The sequence below is a fragment of the Dendrobates tinctorius genome, unplaced genomic scaffold, assembly GCF_039654945.1.
Source record: "Dendrobates tinctorius isolate UK_male_01 unplaced genomic scaffold, ASM3965494v1 ptg000086l, whole genome shotgun sequence".
Classification (NCBI taxonomy): Eukaryota; Metazoa; Chordata; class Amphibia; order Anura; family Dendrobatidae; genus Dendrobates; species Dendrobates tinctorius.
In genome coordinates, this window is record NW_027361754.1 from 8,388,819 (window position 1) to 8,396,566 (window position 7,748).

Below are 7,748 nucleotides of genomic sequence, written 5' to 3' on the forward strand. Positions count from 1 at the left end.
AGCCTTCTTGAAATTTACATACAGGTGTCCGCTTATCCAGTTGTATCTTTCTGATACTAAGTTCAAATGGGGAGACAGTTGTATTGCCCCGTGTGGTGCAATAATGAGGTACCGCTGCTCGTGGTCAGGATGACATCTCACATACATGGCACACTATGGCTCTGGGGCATACATGTTCTGAGCTTTCTGAGTGATATAAGGTGTGGACACAGGGGGTGCCAGAGGACGTGGGGTCGCACAGTACATAGCATCACTGCTGTCCCTCCGTGTCGTACCAGCTTATCTGCATTTATCGGGAAATGTTGGGAGTTATAGTATCATATTTGGTTATGTTATGTTGGAAATGAGTGAGAGTTCAGCTGTGGCAGTGACATCAAACACTGTCTAGGAAAAGGAAACTGAGTGGGCGCAGATTCTCGTACAGTACGTACAGTGTGTGCCTGGATAAGTGTGCGCCTCAGTCACCAATTCCCAGCAGGGTGAAGATATTAAAGGGAATCTGACATCAGGTTTTTGCTACCTCATTTGAGAGCACCATGATCTAGGGGCAGAGACCCTGATTCCAGCGATGTATCACTTACTGGGCTGCTTACTGCAGTTTTGATAAAATCGCTGTTTAATTTGCTGCATATATAGCAGTTCCTTGAATGCTGAGCTCTGTATAACTCAGCCCACAGAAAGCTGCCAATCAGTAGTGTGGGCGGAGTTATACAGAGCTCAGCATTTGAGTTCTGCTAGATCTGCAGCAGATAAAACAGGGATTTTGCAGCAAACAGTCCAGTAAGTGACACATCACTGGAATCAGGAACTCTGTCCCTAAAATATACTGCTAACATAGAGAAACTAAAAAAACAAAACAAAAAAAACACATCATGAAAAATAGCCTCACCAAAACCTTGTCAAATGACAAATGCACTAGCAGGATGCAGCAGGCCCCCAATGATAAAGACTGGAGCAGCACAGGTGCACTCTACTGACAACAACCACCCACTTACCTATATAATGGAGGGGTTGGCTGCCTAGTAGAAAAAATGCACACAGATAAGACTTGCATAGGAAGCTAGTCACACAGGTATGTGTGATGCAAAGTGTCATTTGCCAAGGTTTTGGTGAGGCTATTTTCCCTAAAATATACTGCTCTCAGGGAGGTGGAAAAAACGTGGTGACAGCTTTGCTTTAAAGGGGAAGGGGTACTGTCGTAGGAAAACTCCGGGATGGTACCAAACCCCGGGGCACAGTGGGTGGAGGTAAACCTTCTTTTGATTGGTTGTGTCCCAGCTGTCTTCCCAAACTGGGAAAAAGACAAATTGATGGCAGCAATGTGATGGTGCGATGCTCTGCAGTGTGCTGTCCTGCTGCGTTCTAGTGTAATATCTGATATCTGACAAGGCGATGTTCTGTGGCATGACGGGGCGATGTTCTGCGGCATGATCGGGTGATGCTCTGGGGCGTGACGAGGCGATGCTCTTCGACGTGACGGGCGATGCTCTGCAGCGTGACGGGGCTATGCTCTGCAGCGTGACGGGGCTATGCTCTGCAGCATGACGGGGCGATGCTCTGCGGCATGACAGGGCGATTCTCTGCGGCATGATGAAGTGATGCTCTGTGGCTTGATGGGGCAATGCTCTGTGGCGTGACGAGGCCATGCTCTGTGGCGTGATGGGGTGACGCTCTGTGGCGTGATGGGGCGATGCTCTGTGGCGTGATGGGGCAATGCTTTGCGGCATGGTGGGGTGATGCACTGCGGCGTGCTGTGGCGATGCTCTGCGGCGTGACGAGGCGATGCTCTGTGGCGTGACGAGGCGATGCTCTACGGCGTGACGCTCTGTGGTGTGATGGGGCGACGCTCTGCGGCGTGATGTGGCAATGCTCTGTGGCGTGACGGGGCGATGCTCTGGTGCATGATGGGGCGATGTTCTGTGGCGTGACGACGGGGCTATGCTCTGTGGCGTGACGAGGTGACGCTCTGCGGCATGACGGGGCGATGCTCTGCAGCATGACGGGGCGATTCTCTGCGGCATGATGAAGTGATGCTCTGTGGCTTGATGGGGCAATGCTCTGTGGCGTGACGAGGCTATGCTCTGTGGCGTGATGGGGCGACGCTCTGTGGCGTGATGGGGCGATGCTCTGTGGCGTGATGGGGCAATGCTTTGCGGCATGGTGGGGCGATGCTCTGCGGCGTGCTGTGGCGATGCTCTGCGGCGTGACGAGGCGATGCTCTGTGGCGTGACGAGGCAATGCTCTACGGCGTGACGCTCTGCGGCGTGATGTGGCAATGCTCTGGTGCATGATGGGGCGATGTTCTGTGGCGTGACGACGGGGCTATGCTCTGTGGCGTGACGAGGTGATGCTCTGCGGCATGACGGGGCGATGCTCTGTGGCGTAACGCTCTGTGGTGTGATGGGGCGACGCTCTGAGGCGTGATGTGGCGATGCTCTGCGGAGTGACGGGGTGATGCTCTGTGGCGTGACGGGGCGATGCTCTGGGGATTGACGAGGCGATGCTCTGCTGGTATCATGTAGATGTGATATGTGCCACCTACCTAACATTGCACAGGCCCCCCCATAGCAGTGATTCCCCTCATGCCCAAGGAACATCACAGAGAGATAGAGGTGATGACTTGTCACCAATTCTTCATTGACCTGTGGGAAATGCTGGAAAAACAAGTTCCGTCCGAAAAAGATCAGAGGGGAATCGACACGTTCAGATGGTGATATTAATGTTATGGCTGATTGGTGTACAATCTATACAAGATGCTTGTCAGTCATGTTTCTGCATGGACAAAGGACCTTTGTTATGGAGGGACAGGACAATGTGACTGGGTGACAGGTAATGCCTCCTACGAGTATCAAGATGTCCGACATTGATAATGGTTGGGCAGGTGCCTCCTCAGCCAAAAGCAATGTGGAGCATGGTCATGAGGAGAGGCACACGAGGGGTGCAGGTGAGAAAGGCAAAATGTCCGGAGCAGTGAACCTTACACGTCCGGTCCGTTCTTTGCCCCAGATGAACGTTGGTTGTGTTTTTGTCTGGAGCAGACCGGCAGCTCTTGTAAAGGTCGGCGACGTGTCAGGGACGCCACCTGTGCTGTACAAGCCGTGGAGCCCGTGAAAAGGGCACAAGGTTGTAGGTGGAGGGTGGAGGCGGCATATGAAGCGAATTCAGCTCGAACACTGACGACACCGATTCTTGTCACCTCAGAGTAAAATGACATCTGGATAGAAAACATCCTGACGTATCGCGCCTCCCACCACACACTTTCCAAGACCCTCGGTTTCCTTCTTTGCAGTGTGCAGTCAGCCCCGTGTACACTTACGGGGCCGGATCGTTACATTGCAGATATTGCAGATATTTTCGGCCTCTTGTCCCCATCGCAGACGGACCCTAAACAGAATCATCATAAAGTGCAGGATCCAAAATGGTGGAGATCAAACCCAAATCAGTGTAGTCGACGGTCACTGAGAGCCACCATCGCAGCGCGCCACCAACTGTACCTCTGCACGTCACAAGGAAGCAAAAAGGCGATATGAGCCGCTGCGGCTGAACATGTGGCCAAACCACCAATCCATGCCATGGGCACAGAACAATTGTATTTTTACAGCTTCTAGGTTTTGGATGACTGTGACATATGAATAGACCCGCAGGCTCTGACATAGACATTAAACAGGGTGGCCATTTATATGGATACACCAAAGTAAAATGGGAATGGTTGGTGACCCAGATAGGAGCGCTGAATTTGCAGAATGGGCAAAACAAAAATTGGAACAGGACCCCCAGTTTACACAGAACATTATGTTCAGTGATGAGGCAAACTTTTTTGGGTGGGCCATTTATATGGATATGGGTCGCCCTCGCACACCCAGGGCAGCGGGGTACTCGGTACCGGGCCGGTGTCAAGGCGGGAATGTGTCACAGCAGCGGTGACCCGGTCCGTGGCCCTGGGCGCCCAATATCAATGGCGGTGATGTCAATGGTGTTAGAGTTTATATGAATAGTTTGTGACGCCACCCGTGGTGTTTGGCAAGTAAGATGGTAAGCCAACGCTGCGTGCAGATCCTCAGGGGCTGATGGTGTGTCGCAGCTTAGATGGTGTAGCTCCCCACAGGTGAAGCTGTAACCCCAGGGCAGTGTATAAGTGATGGGCACAGGGATGTAGCAGTGCCGACAGGTTAGGAAGCAGGCACAACACAGCGGGGTGCAATTTCTGTACCTTTACTTGGTAACTGCAGTCCAGGGTCCTGATCACAGATGGTGTTTGGAGCAGGCTAGCCTGGAAGCAACTCTGGGATTCTCTCTCTCAGATGGGCTGTGCAGTCTACCTAATAGCGCTGTGTGTGTGAAGCACTCCAGTCCATAGTTACTCTGAAGTTCCTCCTGTCAATGTTCCTAGACTTCCACTTGCACGGCAGACAGCTGTAGCCTCTCTCTCTGGGATTCCTCTCACTCTCTGAATCCCCGGCTCTCTATCCGTTTTGCTGTTGTGCCTCAAGTCTTCTAGGGGAGCAGGGCATCTACAGCCTTCTACTCCTCGGGTATCAGTGGCAGGGCCGTTAGTACGTGTACCACCGTGGAGACCCGACTCCAGTTCTGTGCGCTCACAAGCTGAGGGAGCTCGCCTGCTGCAGCTCAACCTCCAGCTTCGCATTCCCCGTCTGCACACTTCACCCTCCGCAGACTAACTGCACCTTCTTCCTCCTGGCCCTCAGAGATCACTCCTCCCCTCAATCCTGGGTCAGAGCTCCCCCTGCTGGTCAGGAGGGGAACTCTGTTGTATGCATGGATTGACTGTGAGAGAGTCCCATCATTGCCTCCAAGCCTGGCATTACCCTCCCCTGGAGGAAGGCAAAGCCAGTGTGGCGAACGTACTCCTGGGGGCGCCACATTCCCCCCTAGTGAAAGTCAGCACTCCTGGGCCGAACAAAAGAAAACATGAAAAACAATATATAAACATTTGAACAATAATATTTGTACAAGATTTGAAAAAGGAAAAATGTACAAAAACCAAGTGTTTCCAAAAATGGTCCTATGATGGTAAGTTCAGCATCAATGTCCATGGTCCATTCCTGGGCAAATGGTAAATTATTTATAAATAAAGTTTTTGACCACACACAAGTCCTGTGGTTCAGTGTCCATAAAAATCAAAGGGAACTCTTACAGGTTACCTGTAGGCACAAAAGCTTGAAAACAGTTACATATTTAAATTTCAACAGTTTCATCATTCACATTTACTTTAGATGCGGAACCTAACTGGTAGTACACCCTGTGTGGTATGAGTGGATCTACGTAACACTGGTGCTGTAGTGTGTGAGGTACTGGGTACACTACTAGGGATTCTACATGGCACAGGGATATGTGCTTGTCTAGGGACTCTTGGACTACCCAGGGGTACAACAGGTTCACCACTGGCAGGGCGAGGGTTCTCTGGCTCCACTGCTGGTGTGGCTTCTGCTACCTGATTCTCCTGATCTTCTCGAGTCACGTCCTCCTGTGCTTCCACTTGAGGGAATAACAACACTGGCACCACTATTGCATCATTAATTCTAGTCCAATTCGCAGGGAACTCCCCAAGTACTGTGCTGACCTTCTCTTCTGCCTCTATCTGTTGGAGGTTATCGGATTCTTCTTTTCTCTCTTTTAACTGGTCAAGACACAACTTCAAATGGTCCCTGGATACCGCTGCTGAGGTCTCTCCGCCATCTTTACTAACAAGGCATACTTTAGCATTATCAAAGTTTGAGGGCAGAATGGTGTAAGGCCCCTCTTCCCATTGATCATCCAGCTTATGCAGTCTTCTTTTTCTCTTGAGAACTTGTTCTCCCGGCGAAAAAGGAACAGCAGGTGCATTTTGGTTATAAAGTCTCTCCTGCTTCTGCCTTGCCTGAGCCAGACTCTTCTCCACACACTCCTGTACCCTTCTGTACTGCTGCTGCCTCTCCTTGTCCCAGTCAGCATCTGGTGACGTTACTTCAGGCGTCACAACTCCCATGTCCAAGTCAATAGGCAGCTTACCAGGCCTTGCTCTCATCAGGTATGCTGGAGTACAGTTGGTAGAGTTCACTGGAATATACAGTCATATGTAAAAGTTTGGGCACCCCTATTAATGTTAACCTTTTTTCTTTATAACAATTTTGGTTTTTGCAACAGCTATTTCAGTTTCATATATCTAATAGCTGATGGACTCAGTTATATTTCTGGATTCAAATGAGGTTTATTGTACTAACAGAAAATGTGCAATCTGAATTTAAACAAAATTTGACCCGTGCAAAAGTATGGGCACCCTTATCATTTTCTTGATTTGAACACTCCTAACTACTTTTTACTGACTTCCTGAAGCACTAAATTGGTTTTGTAACCTCATTGAGCTTTGAACTTCATAGCCAGGTATATCAAATCATGAGAAAAGGTATTTAAAGTGGCCACTTGCAAGTAGTTCTCCTATTTGATTCTCCTATGAAGAGTGGCATCATGGGCTCCTCAAAACAACTCTCAAATGATCTGAAAACAAAGATTATTCAACATAGCTTTTCAGGGGAAGGATACAAAAAGTTGTCTCAGAGATTTAACCTGTCAGTTTCCACTGTGAGGAACATAATAAGGAAATGGAAGAACACAGGTACAGTTCTTGTTAAGCCCAGAAGTGGCAGGCCAAGAAAAATATCAGAAAGGCAGAGAAGAAGAATGGTGAGAACAGTCAAGGACAATCCACAGACCACCTCCAAAGACCTGCAGCATCATCTTGCTGCAGATGGTGTCACTGTGCATCGGTCAACAATACAGCGCATGCATAACGCCTTTTTGTATGACCAAACAACTCAATCTTTGTTTCATCAGTCCACAGGACCTTCTTCCAAAATGTAACTGGCTTGTCCAAATGTGCTTTTGCATACCTCAGGCGACTCTGTTTGTGGCGTGCTTGCAGAAACGGCTTATTTCACATCACTCTCCCATACAGCTTCTCCTTGTGCAAAGTGCGCTGTATTGTTGACCGATGCACAGTTTATACAGGGAGCCGAGTGCCATTCATGTGTCAGTTCCCCCAGAGCCTCTTCTCCGCTGTCCATAACCCCTCAATGGCAATTTCCACCTTTTCATCCCATATAGCAACATGTTTTAGGAATTGCATGTCGAGCAATTTCCCATTCTCCCTGAAAATATCAGTTGTGTCCTTTACATGATGACACTAGAGGGATCTGATGGGGGCTGTAGTGAGTACAAGCTGCTGACTGGATCCCGGGAATTGCTTTCTACGGCGTCATATCTCTGGAAACTGATCACAATACAATTCCCTAATATATCACTTGCTGCCACCCTGAAAGCATATATGCAGACCCCAGGCCGATGCACCATTTACGGTACCAGGAGTCACTCCAAATTTACTGGATGATATTACAACTATGCAAAAAATAAAAAATAACTAAATGAGCAAGTAGAACAGAAAGTGAATTCTAGGAACGATGACTTTTCTATTTGCGTTTCCTGTAAAAAGCCTTGTGGTTATTACTATTCTCACCCCTCCCCCTCTTATTAATGTCGATAAGGCTGCAGGGTTCAGACAACCGACAGACACTGATAAAAGTCTGATGATATCACTTCCACAAGGTTGGTCACCCAGCTTTCCCAGGGTCCTGAATGATACATCTGCCTAGTGCTGCAATAAAGCCTCCCCCAACTGTTATCACCAGGGCTTGTGCAGGAGTCTTGGAAAGCTGGGTGACACCCTCTGGAAGCTCTAATGCTGCGCACACAAC